We start from the raw sequence: 12,057 nt of genomic DNA, 5'->3' as shown, positions 1-12,057 counted from the left end.
GGACATTTACAAGAGTTGGACGTCTATTTGACAGAGAGAGGACAAGTAGCAGGAGCGGCAGGCAGAGGGAGAAGCAGTCTTCTCATGGAGCAGAGCGCTACTGAGTGCACTCACTGAGCACGTGGGGCTCCATCCCAGCATCGTGGGATCATGAACTGAGCCAAAGGCAGCCGCTTAACTGACTGAGCCCCCCAGGTGCCGCTGGAGTTGATTTTTGTGTATGGATTGATGTAGGACTCCTACTTAACTTTTTCTCAAGTGCTTGTCTGATAGTCTCAGGACAACCTCTTAAATAATTCATCCTATCCCTACAAATAAAATACACCAAAAATATCACATAGCTATTGTAGAATTACTTAGAGATACACCTATGAAACTAAACAATATGGAGTTGCTATTTTGGAGCCCAAAATAGTAGAATATTGGCAAGCCCATACGACGCAACCTAATACTAACCCGTGGCAAAGTGAAATTTCCATTTTTTAAAAAGGTGATGTCAATATTTGAACAATTGGAAAAACAAAACAAGCTCTGTCAAAAAAAAAAAAAGATGTCAGTTGTGTGTAATCAAGACATTTTAGCTGGCAAGAATAAATGAGGCGAGATGAGGTGAAGTCAGTGAGTGGGGTTGACGCTCGAGCATTTTTCCCCCTAAAAATAAACATAAATGCTGCACACTGCATTTTTAAAATATAATATTCTTTCCCCCGCTCGTGGACTTCTGGGTCCACTTCGCACCAGCTGAGTTGGCTCGCTGAGCAGAACTCTCCTTGTAAGATCTTTCCTCCTCTCTGTCTTTTCCCTGCTGGCCTCATTATTAAAAATGTGCTACTGTCAGATATAAATGATGTTTCTCGCTAAGTACGCTCAATAGCATTTCCCTTTCACTCTGTTTTTCCCCCAAATCTCACAATAAGCCATCTTGCCTTAGTGAGAAAAAGATCCCAAGCCTCTGACTATTCCCAGGCTCGAGAGTTGGCATGACTGGCAGTCTGAGGGATTGATTCATAACCTTTGGGCACTGAGGCAATTATAAGTTGCCCATAAGCTTTGCTGGACTGGCAGATCAAATGAGAAACTTGGGCATCTAATTCTGGGTCAGCAAAGCTCTCCTTTCCTGATGCCATGCGAGAGAAGAACTATAACTCGAAGAGGGAATTCTTTAGAGAACAATGACAATATTTCTATTTTCCCTTCTCATCATCATGAAACATGATGATGATTACTTCTTTTTTCTTCTCTATCTGTGCCCAAAATTGTTTCGCTATTTCTGACCTTCAACATTCCTTCTACAGCCTTTCCACTAATCTAGGAACAGGGGCAGAGAAAGGCGAGTTTCTGGTGTTTGAAGAAAAATGAAAGTCAGAAATAGCCCTTGTAAATCAAGGTTTCAATATTTCCATTCCCATAATCCTGGGAGTTGTCAATGATTTTTATTTTCACTAATGAGGCAATAACTCAAGAGCTGGTCCTCTTCTGTCAGGAGACAAATATTATGAAACAGAACTGTCATTTGTCTCCGAGCTTTGCTTTATGCAGAGGCGTATGTGTATAAGCTTGTAAGAAAAAAGGGCATTTGCTCAGCCAAGAGAGAATGAGTTGTAATAGACTGATTACTAAATGGATTATCGTAAAAATCTCAGTACTGGAAAAGAACAATAAAGGTCAGATGGTTCAGACTTCTGTCTACAAACATGCTTGTTCAGAGCTTAAGGGCCAAGTTAACCAGTTTTTGAAGCTGCTAGACACTATCACCATGCAATTGTATGAACTCTTTCTTCACAAAATGTTCGATGACACATGGATTTTCAAATTGATTGTCTTTAGAATTTTGTGACATTGAGAAAAATTGTAGATGTCCTAGGCTAGGTTATAATACTCTTAGGAAAATGATTGCTTCTCCAGAAGCATGACTGGTTCACTTTTCAGTTTAGTTTTAGCTGTTACTTACTGGCTGTGGGAAGAGGACACTGATCCCAATATCCTTGGGGATGATGGTTAAATTACTAGCCCTCCAGGGACAGCACATCCCTGTTTGCCCTTGGGGAGTCCCCCGTCCCTTTCATAGACAGGAGGCTTGGTCCTGTGACTTCCTTTGGCCAATGGGACATTAGCAGATGGAACACAAGCAAACACTAGTAAAGTGCTTATGCTTTGGGGTTTGCCTACTCTTTTGTTGCCTTTTTTAAAAAAGATTTTATTTATTTGAGAGAGAGAGAGAATGAGAAAGAGCGAGCATGAGAGGGGGAAGGTCAGAGGGAGAAGCAGACCCCCTGCTGAGCAGGGAGGCCCGATGTGGGACTCAGTCCCTGGACTTCAGGATCATGACCTGAGCTTAAGACAGTTGATCAACCAACTGAGCCACCCAGGTGCCCACTTTTGCTGCTTTTAGAATCCAATTTTCATGTGAAGAAATCTGGGCCAGTCAGCTAGAGACTCATGGCTCGGTGAATAGCCAACAGCAACTGCCAGTGCGTGAGTGATGCCATCTTGGAACATTCAGTCTCAGTTGAACCCACTAGATAACTGAAACTACATGAAAGCAGGGCCAGCAGAAGAACTGCAGAGCTGAACCCTGCCCCAATTGCTGACCTACAGAATCAGGAGCAAATAAAATGACTGTTGTTGTAAGTCACTAAGTTTTAGGGTGGTTTGTTTTGAAGCAATCAGTAACTACGGCATTCCTGATACATGGTGAAGCCACATTATATCTCTGGGGTTAGGTTTCCCAGTAATGTGTAAGGAAAAAAAATCATGTAAAGTCAAAATTGCCATTGGATATCCCTTAGGCAGTTACCGTTTACAATCAAAGCTAACATTTTCCCCTCTGCTATTGAGAGAGATTGTTAATTTTCTTTTGAGCCCTAGAGGAAATAATTGGCTTGTGTTTGGGGCCATTGTTATGGGACACACACATTCTGTATCTTTAAATATTCACTTTCTAATCCACTGGATCATCACTGAAATCATTCATGTCTTGCAAACACTCCAACCCCTTGTCTGTCTCCCTGTCATCATGTTCTCCTAGCAGAATTCTTAACACTGGATATAGTTAATTATCCATCTACTCCACCATGAAATTTGCTGGAAAAAATGATACAACCTCTGTTGAGGACTCGCTAAATTTGTTACTGCAGATCTCTAGCAAGCCTTCAGTAGACCTGGCTAATCCTATTATATTTCTCTTGTAAATTCACTTCCCAAATCTGCGACAACTATTTCACACTTTCTTCTCTCTTCTTTTATCTCCAAGATCCACCCCCCCCTTCTTCCAACACTGATTTTAAGTGTAAGATTCAATGATTTTTGACAAATGTATACACACGGGAACCACTACCAAGGTCAAGATCGAGAACATTTCCGTCATCCCACAAAGTTCTTTTCATGCCTTTTCAATAGACATATATCTTCATTTTTCTTAAGTAAATACCTGAAACGGCGTTGCTGGGTCAAAGTGAGCATAGAGTTGTTAGAATTTACCACGAAATCTAAGAACAAAGAATTTTGCAAGCATCACAATCAGCAGCTTTGTAGTGAGTGTCTCTGGCACACAGATACAGGCTTCCTTCTTGCCATCCCAGACCCAGAGCACCTCAGTGAACTTTGAGGTCATCCAGGGGACCGTACCCTCTCCAGCAAGGTCTGAATCTCTGAACCCGTGCCTTTCTCTCAGTTTGTTCCTTCTTGGATTCCTCTCCCAAAGCCTTAGAAATAGTGGCTGCTTCCTTCGTTGCCATTCCTATAGAGCTAGTTTCACTCTTCTTAGTAGTAGTCACGCTAGTTAATAATAACTTACACTAAATTTTCCCACTGCAAATTATGGTTGTGGCTTTTGTCTCCTGAGTTAATGCTGGTTAGTGTACCCCGCGTCACCACATCTCTTCTCGTTCTCCTCAAGAACATGTGCTGAAACATCCACCCTTCCCATTTCTACTGCTGACAGCCAAGCCCAAGTCGCCAACATGTTGGAACAAATGCTTTCTGTCTGGTTTTTCTCCTTTTCCATTATCCTGTTCCTAGACTTCCACAGTCCATTCATATGACACATAAGAGCCACAGTGAGTGGTCTCTTTCCTTTTTTGGGGGGGGGGTAAGCTCTATGCCCAATACGGCACTTGAACTCACAACCCTGAGATCAAGAGTCACATGTCCTTACTGAGCCAGCCAGGAGCCCCCACTGTGCTTTTAATGTAAATTCAATTATGTTACTGCATTGCTTAAAACCCTCCTCTAAAGACTTCCGGTTTTAGCTTAGAGGTGTAGAGAGCTGGATGAGAGTCTCTTCCATCCATACAACAAGGAAAATCTGGACATACTGGAAATTAGTGATTTTTCTTGGATGAAACAGAAAACCGAGGTTATAGGGCAACCACATTATCTAAAATCTGAGGAATGCCAAGTTCTTGCAGGGAGGTAGAGGACCTGAACATTTAGTGATCCGGGTCAGATGCTCCTGGACTCCAGAGAAGCTGGTAAGAGAATTCGGCCAACAGTTTTTAAAGAATTGCTCAAGGCCAAGTGTGAGCTAGTTTGAAGATGTCATTCTCTTGCAGGATTTTCCTCCTCAGACCCCACCAGGCATTCAAAGGGAAGTTAAGGGATGATGGTGACAAAGCTTGCATCAAGCTGGGACTGGCACAACACAAGTAGTTATTGTAGGGCACTGGTGAAAAACCAGTGTAGTGTGAAGAGAGAAAAAAAAAGCAACTCTACCTCCCAAGGAAAGGCAAGAATATGTACTCGGTCGGGTCGCCTGGCTGGCTCAGTCCGAAGAGCATGTGACTTGATCTCTGGGTTGTGGGGTCAAGGCCACACTGGGTGTAGAGATCACTAACAAAAAACATGTAAATAAACTTAAGAAATAAAGAGCATGTACTAAGCCAACACTATAGCTGGAGAGTCAGTGCCCTTGTGAGACTCAAGAGACTCTAAGTCTGAGGCTTAATCAGACCATATGAGACTGCTTTTGTCTCCTGGCCCTCACCACAGGTCAACAAGCATCAGGTAAAACTAACAGTACAAGAGAGCGGGCTGGGAGGGGTGGGGGTGGCAGGGGTCAGACTTGGGAGAGGCACACACTCTCAGTGAGAGACACACACTGTCTGTGAGAGACACAGTCTCAGCGGTATAGCACAAATGGGAACTCCAAGGCTGGAAGCAGCGACATTGAGAAAGTAACTCTGGCAAACCAGCCCACATCAAGTATTTTGCAAATGACCTTGTTTATCTTTTTGTTGGATCCCTGGAATGTGGAACAGTACTGGCGCTTAGTACATCCTCACTAAACTTTGAATGAATGACCCTCTGTTAGCTGCTACATCCAGACACCAACAGAGAGAACATCAGATTCATATCTCACTGAATGAAACGGTTAGAATCATCTGGTATTAAAATACCAATTTATTTAAATTTGAATATATTCAAACAAGTAATATTTAAATGATTATTTGTCTATTTGATTCTTTTTTGCTTAACATATATAGTTTAACTCACATAAGTTAAATGAATAGGTGATGAAGTTCCACTGCAATATCTTTATTTTTTTTAAAGATTTTATTTTATTTCTTTTTATTAGAGAAAGAGTGTGTGTGTGTGCATGCAGGGGTGGGGTTAGAGGAGCAGAGGGAGAAGGAGAGAATCTGAAGCAGGCTCAATGTCCAGTACCGAGCCCTACACGGGGCTGGATCTCACGATGCTGAAGTTATGACCTGAGATGAAGTCTGAGAGTTGAGGGACGCTTAACTGTCTGAGCCACCCAGACACCACTAAAAAATAAAATAAAAGATTTTATTTTCAAGTACCTTTACAGCCAACGTGGGGCTCAGACTTACAACCCTGAGATCAAAAATCACATGCTCCACTGACTGAGCCAACCAGGCACCCCAATATCTGTTTTCTTTAAACAGTGACCTGTACCTTAGAAACCCCTTTCAAGCTGCAATCATGCGGGTTACATGCTGCTGGTAGCTGTATCTTAACCTAAAATGATCGGTTTTGAAAATTATTCAAATGAGGGTTTGATCAGGGAGATGGCCTCATTCATAAACAGCTGGCCAAACAGGGGCGATGAATGAAAGCAGATCTAGAAGAAGCAATCTCACTCTATTGGGGATCATAATAGACATAATCCCTGAGTCTTCATTCATATATAAAATCTGTGGGGATGGGGAGCCTTGGGAGGGGTTCCAAATGTCAACAAAGTAACCCATCTTTGTTTCTATATCGTCTTAAAGGTTAATACTTCAGCTCACTGGGCATCTTTATCTCTAAATTGGTAGAATTGGATCAATGACCTCTGTGGCCTATTCAAATTGCTTAAAATTGCTAAAGAAAATTTTAAAAGGGGCACCTGGATGGCTCAGTCAGTTGGGAGTTTGCCTTCAGTTCAGGTCAAGAAACCAGAGTCTCAGGATCGAGCCCAGCATCCGGCTCCCTGCTTAGAGGGGGTCTGCTTCTCCCTCTCCCTCTGCTCCTCCCCCCTGCTTGTGCTCTCTTTCTCTCAAATAAATAAATAAAATCTTTAAAACAAACCCTTCATTATAAAAAAAGAAAATTTAAAAAAAAACCCCTCTAGCCTAGATAGTAGCATTACCTAACTGAGAACCATACTCCATTCGCTAAACACACAGACATACACACATCTATCTTATTATCTTCTGGTGCATTTGTCAAATGCCTTGTTTCCTGTCTTCTGTGTTTTGTGGTGTGCATGCATGCATTTGTGTTTGCTCATGTGTGGGGGTTTTAGACTTGGCTCTATGCTTTTTATGTGGCAAAAAATCATTCTGATAGTCTGAAACTAGACTTCGATTCTCAGGGCACTAGACTTCACATCTACATTGCAAACATTCTGCTTTTGATATTTAGGGGAGTAAGAAATAAGAATAGAGGGGCACCTGGGTGGCTCAGATGGTTAACATCTGCCTTCAGCTCAGGTCATGATCTCCAGGTCCTGGGATCGAGCCCCATGTTGGGCTCCCTGCTCAGCGGGGAGTCTGCTTCTCACTCTGCCTCTCCCAACTGCTCCTGCTCTCTCTTTTTCTCTCTCTCTCCCTGTATCTCTGTCTCAAGTCAATAAATAAAATCTTTTTTTTTTAAGATTTTATTTATTTATCAGAGAGAGAGAGGGGGAGAGAGCGAGCACAGGCAGACAGAATGGCAGGCAGAGGCAGAGGGAGAAGCAGGCTCCCTGCCGAGCAAGGAGCCCGATGTGGGACTCGATCCCAGGACGCTGGGATCATGACCTGAGCCGAAGGCAGCTGCTTAACCAACTGAGCCACCCAGGCGTCCCAATAAATAAAATCTTTAAAAAAAGAAATATGAATAAAGAAAAATGAAGTAGGACTACAAGTTATGTTGGGCAAAATTCTCTTTAATCCAATACATTAGGAACTCATTGGAGGTAAGTTTTTATATCTGCATCCCAAAAAAATTATGTTAGCTTCTTATGTCAACTAGCTTGCATACAGTTTTAATCATATTTCAAGGATTTTATTTATAAATAATCTCTACCCCCAATGGGGAGCTCAAATTTACAACCCTGAGTTAAAGAGTCACATGTTCTACCAACTGAGCCAGCCAGGTACCCCTACAGTTTTAATTTTAAAAACTCATACTTTCTTGATTGATAAATATATTCATTCAGTAAAATAAACATCTGTGGAACACTCACTACGTGCCACCTGTTAGTTTCAGTTATGGATAATATATAGTCTCTAATCTTAAGAAACTCAGGGTGGAGTGGGGTTGGGATCGGGAGAATAATGTAACAAACTAGCATAATAATTGTTTGAAAATTCAGTAGGGTGATAGAATGTTGCTCTGTAAGAAAAAAATTATTTTAGAAAAAATGTATAAGAATCCAAATTATCTTTTCATTTATTATTACCCAAGACTTAACTTACAGAGAACACTGAGAATATAGAATATACTTATTTAAGGGATGAGAGTCTAATTTTATTACTTTTTTAAATTCACAAATATAATTTATTTTTGTCCTGGTTTTATTCCCTTCTTCATTTAGTTATTTTTAAAATTGAATTTTACACGCCCATAGTCGAAAGCAGTGGTTTTCTCAAAGTATGGTCTGCGAACCCCTGGGAGTCTCCAGGATACTTTCAGGGTATCTGTGAGGTTAAAATAATAATACCAAGACTTTATTTGCATTTTTCTCTGTGTTGTAAATGCATTCATGGTGCAAAAGCAAATGTGGGCAAAACTGCTGACTTCTTAACACAAATAAAGACACTGACAACAAACTGTACTAATAGTCATTATAGTCTTTATGTCCACATGGTTGCCCCCAAAAAAGGCAATTTCACTTACAGTGTCCTTGAATATGCAATAAAAATGGTTAATTTTGTTAAATTTCAACCCTTGAACACATACCTTTTTAATAGCATGGAGACTACTTAATTAAAAAAAATGCAACTAATAGAGACATACTACAGTGTTGCTGTGTGGGTATTTGGTAGATGTTTTCTCAAACATGAATGAAGTGAGTCTGTCACTGTAGGAAATTGAATTGACAGTGTTTGTTACCAATAAAAACACTAGCTCACCTTCTTGTTTTGTTTTGTTTTGAAACAGGTCCGTGTCTCATGAATGGTAAGGAGTTTGTGAGGTGCCTTAGACCCAAAGACCTTTGGAATTTGTTGAAAGACAACTCAGTTTCCATGAGAAACAAAGTACAAAGATTGGTATGCAGTTCTGAGTGTCTTGTAAATAAATCCAGATGTGATTACTTTCACGATCCTGTGATTTGTAAGTTTTGCAGGTAGTTAAATGCATCATGAGTTTACCCACATATTCTGTGCCTTTTCTTGGAGGAATTTCAGTTGTTCAGAGCAATCAAGCTCACAGGAGAAGAAATCACTTGCTTACCACTTGCCCTTCTCTGTGTGCACTAGTTTACAAGGATGCCTCTCACCGTGAATATAGATGCCATTTATAGCTATTCAGTGGGGTGGTCAAAGTATGGGAATACATCCTATGGAAACAGGCTGAACTGCTGGCAGACAAACTTTAAAAAACCCATATGTTACATTTATAAAGTTAGTTTACAACAGTTTTCTAGTTCAGAACTTTTATGATATTTTTAAAATGATGTATTTCCTCATTACATAAATAACACATACTCATTACAGAAAATTTGGGCAAGAAGAAAAAGTGTAAAGAAGAAAATGAAAATGCTCCATAATCTCACTATCCCAAATTAACTACGGTTAATAATTTGGTGGGTTTTCTGCCAGGCTTTTTTCACATCAGAGCCCGGCAGAGCTGGAAGAGACGTTGGAGATGATCTCATCCAACCTACTCATTCTACAGATGAAGAGAAGCCATTAGAAGTTTGACTTTATTTCTGGGTTTGTTTCAAGTCACTTAAGCAAGGATGGTCCAGTTATGATAAGGCAGCGCATTGTGCAGTGCAGATAGATTTGGAAAAACCCTGGATTGTATCATGGGTGCAAGCCATCACAGAGGGCTAACCCAGCCCAAGATCCTGGCTCGGAAGGCCTTCCTGCTTTGGCCCTTGCCTGCGGTGATGTGACGTTTGGAACTACAGCAGTCATTTTGTGACCTAAGGTGAAAAACCTGAGGACAAAAAGCTCACGCACTGAAGGTGACAGAGTGTAATAAGAGAAGGAATATGGGTCTTTAATGATACAACTGAGCAGCCAGACTACCCCTAGTATTGGCCACCCTCAGATCTCTTGGTGAGAAAAGTAAATACTTCTCTTGCTTCGGTTCTTTAAGTTGGATATTCTTTTACTCATAGCACCCCCCAATCCAAATTCGTAAGTTCCGTGACCTTGAACACATTCAAGTATTAGCTATTCTCTGCTTAGGTGCCTTCATTGGTAAAAGAGAGATAATACACACAAACATTTTACAAAATTATACACACTCATTTGTATTCTATTTCTGCCCTATAACTGTCTATCATGACATTCTCCCGTGTTCTTCAAAATATTTCTATAAGCACAGTCTTTGATGGCTATGGAGATGTTTGTCATATGTTTCTTTCCAAACGCCCCTATTGTTGGGAGTTACATTGTTGGCAAATGTTCTTTTGTATAGGGAAAGGCTGTAATGTACATGAGTTTTGTACCTTTTCTTCTTTTTTGAGAATCAATTTCTAGAACTGAAAATACTGTGTCACTTATGATATCAAAGCCACATTGCCTCCCCTCTGTCTTTTACAGACTTAACCTTGCTATTAAAAGCTATTAAAAGTATACCAGGTGTACATGAGGAGTGACTGGCTGGCTCAGTCAGCGGAGTGTGTGACTCTTGATCTTGGGGTAATGAGTTCAAGACTCGTTTTGGGCGTAGAGTATGTATTTATGTATTTATGTATAAATACATACATAAATAAATTTTTTAAAAAGATTTTATTTAACACAGTGAGAAAGGGAACACAAGCAGGGAGAGTGGGAGAGGGAGAAGCAGGCTCCCCGCTGAGCAGCGAGCCCAAAGGACTCGCTCCATCCCAGGACCCTGGGATCGTGACCTGAGCAGAAGGCATACACTTAACAACTGAGCCACTCAGGCACCCCAATAAGTACCAGGTGGTGGGTATTATAGAGGGCACGGATTGCATGGAGCACTGGGTGTGGTGAAAAAATAATGAATACTGTTTTTCTGAAAATAAATAAATTGAAAAAAAAAAAGGCATACCTTAGTATGGAAAGCTCTTTTAAATAAGGGATGCATTTATGTGGTTCTAAATTCAAAGTATACCCTGGAAAATTTTCCTCCCGTTTCTTTTCCCTAGCCACCTGGTTCCTCTCTCCAGGGTTTCTGGGAAACATTTCCAAATGTGTTCTAAGCATATATGGGGTCACGGCAGGAAACAGATGGTACAGTCAAGTTAATCAATTTAAGGAAAGGGGTTATTTACACAGTAGAGAGAGGTGTTGGGAAACCCTCAGTCACAGCGTCGTTCCCCGGAGCTAGTAACAAGGGCTTCCGAGGACTAACAGGGGAAGGGAGGAGAAAATGGACCTGGAGGCAGAAAGGCTGTGTGGAGACCTCTCGCTTCCAGGAGCCTGGACCTTCGGTGGAGTTGCGGCTAGCTTGTGGCGACCCCAAAGGGAGGCGCTGGGCGAATATCCCCCCCACCCCGCGCCCCTCATCCCTGAGTTCCCTGGTCTTCTGTTGGTGCTCTGCCCTTGTGGGAACCAGAGGGCCAGGGCTAGCTGCTGCATCTCCTTTCGTATTACGAAGCCTGCGGTTTCGTGGCAGCATCTCTTATTTTGAAGATACAGAGGGTGGCTACACCGGATTTCTCAAAGCAAGCGTGGCCCTTCTCTCCAGTGCATTCCTTATTCCTTTAATAAAAGGAGGGTCCTGTGGTCCCTCCAGAGAAAAGTCAGGGATGGCAGCTCTCCAGTTACGTATATTAATCCATTGCCACATTCTCCCTCCCTCACCTTGTGACCTCTGCTCCGTGCTCTGTCAGGCAGTCTCAGCCTGTCTGCCATAGGCCGTCTTGGCTGTCTGCCTAAAGCCTCAAGAACCAAGACCAGTCCCAGGTGTCCCTGGCAGGAGTTAAACTCTGCATCACAAGAGAGTCCTTGGGTGACCCTAGGCTCTCTTCCACCTAGCCTTAAGATCCACTCCGGGGGTCCGCTCCCACTGGGCCCATCCGTTTTTCCTAGGATTCTTCAGACAACAGTGCTTAAAGCCTAGTGGTTTTCCAGAGTGGGGTTTGCCCGTGACTGTCCAGGTTTGAACACTGATCGTCCCCCATCCTGGAAACCCCATCAGTCCTGGGCAAACCTGGATGGTATGTCCCCCTAATTGAGAGGTCCAATCCCAGGGCAGCAACAATGAGGGAAAAGGGAAAGCAAGACAAAGCAGCAGGGAAAGCAAACGCTTGGTGATTCATTAACAAGCTAGCCAGACCTTCAAGAGAAAAAAAAAAAGCTGACTGTTCAGTCATGTGACTTGTCCTTTGCTGGCCACTGGTCCTGGGAGCCCATCTTTTGGAAGGAAAAAGGAAGAGGAAGGTGTCTGCTGACTTCCTCCTGCCTCCTGTCTTTTTTTTTTTTT

General features: G+C 42.1%; 1 long non-coding RNA gene across 1 annotated transcript in view; it reads left to right on the top strand.

Moving 5' to 3' along the window:
• LOC132006771 (uncharacterized) overlaps positions 1-8,726 on the top strand; it is a 53,822-nt gene extending 45,096 nt beyond the window's left edge. The window contains exon 3 of the long non-coding RNA XR_009401220.1: positions 8,590-8,726. This is a non-coding gene — a long non-coding RNA (uncharacterized LOC132006771). The remainder of the gene's footprint in view (positions 1-8,589) is intronic.
• Positions 8,727-12,057: the final 3,331 nt, after the last annotated feature.

The sequence above is a fragment of the Mustela nigripes genome, chromosome X (genome assembly GCF_022355385.1).
Source record: "Mustela nigripes isolate SB6536 chromosome X, MUSNIG.SB6536, whole genome shotgun sequence".
In the NCBI taxonomy this organism is placed as follows: Eukaryota; Metazoa; Chordata; class Mammalia; order Carnivora; family Mustelidae; genus Mustela; species Mustela nigripes.
The sequence above is the reverse complement of the archived record's forward strand: the minus strand, read 5'-3'. Positions and strand labels throughout refer to the sequence as shown.